At 48.6% G+C, this 4,774-nt stretch overlaps 1 protein-coding gene across 1 annotated transcript in view; it reads right to left on the bottom strand.

Moving 5' to 3' along the window:
* Positions 1-4,031, bottom strand: part of LOC113407010 (cullin-1) — an 83,036-nt gene extending 79,005 nt beyond the window's left edge. The window contains exon 1 of the mRNA XM_026654064.2: positions 3,949-4,031. The gene's annotated coding sequence lies outside the window, so the exon portion shown is untranslated. The remainder of the gene's footprint in view (positions 1-3,948) is intronic.
* Positions 4,032-4,774: the final 743 nt, after the last annotated feature.

The raw sequence follows: 4,774 nt of genomic DNA, 5'->3' as shown, positions 1-4,774 counted from the left end.
AGCAGTAAACACAGCAGTAGCCAATCTACATTAGTTCTTCCAATGGAGATGCAACAATCATAGTGAAACATTTGACAAAAAATGCTAGTGTAGACAAGCTCAATGGCTTTCTCTCTCATTTCTTAAGCTATTTCCTTTTCTTTCTTGCCTTCATCAGAAGTTCTCTTGTAATAAATGCAAAAAACAGACCAGTCACTGTGGCTGATTAAAAATAAATCCTATACAATCCCGATATAACACGGGACTATAACTTTTAACAAAGCTTACAACTAGTTATTGGCACAGTTGGCTCAAATCACCATTTGCTTCAATTTACCTCATCTTTAAAATTCAGTAACTGTGGCAACTAACTGTTTTGCCCCCAGAGACCTAGGCTGGAACAAAGTTGTCTTTCTGAAATTGGTTTACACATTTTTATAGTGCAGCCAGGACCCCCATAACTAAGTTTATTACTGGTTTCACTGGGTATCCTTCCTCGCTGCAACGTGCAGCAGAAAACCATAAAGATACACTATCCTATACGCTGCTGATATTGTTTTGTGTGCATGTCCTCGAAACCCTTTGTCCCCTGCCGAGGCACCACAGTTCCCCAGATTTTTCCTAGAATGTATGGATAAAACCAAGATTATACATTGTGGTAAATACAGACTCTCAATCACGGCTGCGATAGAGCAAAGCTGTGCAGACAAACTGAACTTTTATTTGTAACACCATTAATATGATTGTGCCACCAACTGGCTATAAAACTCTGAGAAAGTTGTTGCATAACATGGCCTTTATATCTATCTGCAATAGGAAAATGACCCTTTGTTAGGCTATGTCTACACTACCGCAGTAAGTCGATCTACGCTTCGCAACTCCAGCTATGTGAATAACTGGAGTCAACGTACCTTTGGTCGAGTTACCGCAGGGTCTACACCACAGGGGGGCTAGACAGGAGAAAATCTCCCGTTGACTTACCTTACTCTTCTCGTTGGGGGTAGAGTACAGGGGTTGAGTGGAGAACAATCTGCAATCGATCTGGCGGGTCTTGACTAGACCTGCTAAATCGACCGCTGGTGGATCGATCTCAGAGCATTGATCCCAGCTGTAGTGTAGATCTGCCCTTAGCAATTGTTTTCAGCAATGGGTATGTCTCCACTTCCCCCACCATGCATTCTCTAAACCCATGTTGAAAGTGATTTAATTACTGGTGCACATGGAACAAAACTATTTTCAGTAACATTACAGAAAGTATAAAGGAACCATGTTAAAAACCATTTTGTCCACTAGCAGTTCTCTCTACTGGCACTGAAAGTAGTTTAAGTACAGGTGGACCCTATGCTGGTAACCACTGTCACCAATGAATAATTCCTGAGGCCATGTCTACACTTACCAGGCATAGATGCTGCTGCAATCAATGCAGCGGGAGTCAATTTAGCGGGTCTAGTGAAGACCTGCTAAATCAACTGCAGAGCACTGTCCGGTGGACTCCAGTACTCCACGAGAATGAGAGAGTAAAGTAACTTGATGGGATAGCGTCGCCCGTCGACGCTGCACAGTGTAGACATCACAGTAAGTCGACCTAAGCTACATCGACTCCAGCTACATTATTCACATAGCTGGAATAGCATAACTTAAGTCGACTTACCCCGGTAGTGTAAACAAGGCCTGACTTAGTAGAGTGGGCCTTTCTATGTTTCATGTACTCAAACTAACAATCCAGCACCAGAGAAATATAATTGATGACCAATATTTAATAGAACGGAGTATTAAATATCTCCTTGAATATTACATTATAAAAAACAGAAAAATTCTACAGGAATCAATTTAAGACAGACCCAAGTAAGACACAAACAAACCAAAATAAGTGTCCACACAGGGGTTTGCATAAAGTTAGCTAATTTCTTTTATGAAGATTTAATTGAAACCGGTGCAACTTTCTCATGCAGACAAGAGCTAACTTATAGACACTAACTATAAAACAGGTTCAAACCAATGTGACACACACAGTATTCTAATTATGCATGGCACTTGATTCTGACTGCAATATTCAAGTTACAAGGATAAAGCAATCAACATTAACAGATTAGGCAACTAACAGTGACAAGAGGAGCAAGGATAGGTCGACTACAAGGAGGAACAACTGGCAATTTTTAAATCAAGTTTGGATGTTTTTCTAGAAGATATGCTCTAGTCCAAACAGGAATTATTTCAGGCAAGTTCTATATAATGAAGGTCAGACTATGTGATCACAGTGGTCCCTTCTGGACTCATAATATATTAATCTTCTGAACCACAAAATCAGAGAGGGAAGCGACCAATTTTTAGGAGGGTCATATCAGGTCAATTCATCTGCCAATGCAAGCCTCTACAATAAGTGCCCAGGGCTGCAGGTGGTGAAAGTGGGCCAATTTACTACACTTTTGCTTTTGAAAAGATTCCAAATAGTGTTACCTCCCAAACATCCCTCCCTCACCCAAAATCACCAATTCACAATACTGTAGTGGAAACAATTTCTGAGTTGCTACTTTAAGCTAATTCCCCATTCCCTCACTATTCTCTCCCCCAACTTCTCCAAAATAGCAGGTTTTTACTAAAGCACCTGATGGATCAGGTAATTATCCCCAGATAAAAAGTGAGACAAAAAGAGAAAAGTTATACATGCAGTAAATAAAGCAACATTGATTCGGGCTGGAGGTGTTAAACTGGTTAGCTGTTATTCGCAGAGAACTGAAAACATAATTGGGGCAAATTAATAAAGATAGGGAAATCTGTGCGCACAGCCTGGATAGGAAAAGGTGTTCAAAAATTAAGACAACTGGCACCACCCCATCAAAAAAAAAAAAAAAAGGCACAGCAAGAGGATATAAGTACAAAGTAGTAGAGACAGTAGGTGGGTTCACAGAAAGGAAGGAAGAAGTGTAATGGGAAGATAATGAGGGATCTTAGGGAAAGATTTGAGGACAAGTAAATAAGATCAGCGGGGGTAAGAATCACAGTGCGGGAAATAGTTTTTTGGAGGAAGAATTACAGCAGGGGAATAATTATGGTGGATGAATCCTCCACACTGAGGGACAAAGAATGATTAAAGGGATGGGGAAAGGATCCCAGTTAAAGGAAAATGGATCACTGTAAGGCTTTGTTACAGAGCTGTTAGTGGGGGGCAGAATGTTAACTGGAGAATTATAAGGATTTAGTTGAGGAACACTGAGGACTATGGAGATAGTCATTGGGTAGGGTTACAGGGGCAGTCACTGAGGATGAAGGGACAGTAGGGGGCTGTGGGGAGTAGTTAGTCGCACATTCTTAAAGAGTGGGAGGAGGCTGGAGGGAACTGGGATGATACTGGGGTCAGGGATAACTGAGATGATACAGAAGTCTGGCAGTCAGTCACTGGGGGTTGGGGTGAGGGGCTGTGGAAGAGAATATTCTGGAGTGACTGGGATAATATTGGGAATGAGAGGGGCTGGCCACAGGGGGTGAGGGCCAGCCATTGAGGCTGCCCTTGGGGAGGAGAGGCTCCAGGAGCAATACTGAGGCAGTATGGGGGCTGCTCCCTTGCGCAGGAGGCTCCTGGGGCGACAGTGGGACGGTGGCGGGGGGCTGCCCCTTGGGGCGGGAGGTCCTAGGGCGACACTGGGACTGGAGGAGGGAGGCTCCGGGGCGGTACCGGGGAAGGCATTTCCAGTGCGTAGTTCGAGGCCTCTCACCAGAGGCCGAGCCGAGGGCAAAGGGGCCGGATCCCCGGCCGGGCTCGGCCCCACCCCGGGGCTGGCGGGCCAGGGCATAAAACGCGCCCGAAGGGAAGAAGGAGAAGTGGCGGCGTCCGGGCCTCCCCTGAGCGGCGGCTGCGGAGCGACTCCGAGCCGGGCCCCGCAGCCCGTCCCGCTCCGGCCGCCTCCCCGCACCCGTCCCGCCGCCGGCCTCACTGCGACACCGCGGCGCCGCCGAGGCCTCGGCACTCACCAGCATCGCGCGTCCCGCAGAGTCAGGCCCGGCCGCGCCGCGTCCGCCCGCCCCTTCCGCCTCCGCCAGGCCCCGGATCCGCCGCCGCCTCCCTCCCCGCGCGGCCCCAGAGGAGGAGGAGCGAGCACCGCCCCCGCCGCACAGCGCGCCCCGCCCCGGCTCCCACCCGCCAGCCCGCGGGGAGAGAGCGTCTCCGGCCTCCCCCTGCCCCTGTCCGCCCCGGCTGCACGCGGGGGAAGCGGTGCCCCCTCCAGCACCGGGGGGTCTCCCCAGTAGCAGAGAGAGGGGGCTACCCAGCTCCCAGCGCCAGACCAGGGTGATTCCCCAGCTCCCTGGGGGGAGTCCGCCCAGCGCCCACCTGCCAACACCGGGGAGGGGGGGTCCCCAGCATCCACCCGCTGATCCCCAGGGAGAGAAATGAGGTTGAGTGACCGAGCGACACTTGGGGCGCTCCCATCACAATAGGATGGAGAAAGAGGGGAAGCTAACTAATCCTTCAGCAACTGCACCCCCCCCTGCACTCAGCCCCAGAGAGAATGGAAGACTGAACCCCCTCCCACAGCCCGCATCAGAGAGAAGGGGAGGAGAGAGGGCTAGCTAAAACCCTTGCCAAGTTAATATACTTTTATTTATGTCAGTCACGTTGGTCATAGAGCCCTCTGTTGTCCTCCCTTGGAGGATGGATGTAATATTACATTTGATATCAACATATCACAATGTAGTGGTATGACTCGTGGGGAAGATCAAGTGCCCACAAAGTCACAGAAATTGGAGGGATGGCTATAACTCAGACTTGTTTTTTGTTAACTCGGATAACTTGTGCTGT

This window comes from Terrapene carolina, unplaced genomic scaffold (genome assembly GCF_002925995.2).
Source record: "Terrapene carolina triunguis isolate 2854851 unplaced genomic scaffold, T_m_triunguis-2.0 Scaffold179, whole genome shotgun sequence".
Classification (NCBI taxonomy): domain Eukaryota; kingdom Metazoa; phylum Chordata; order Testudines; family Emydidae; genus Terrapene; species Terrapene triunguis.
This window is presented reverse-complemented; position numbering and strand designations above follow the sequence as displayed.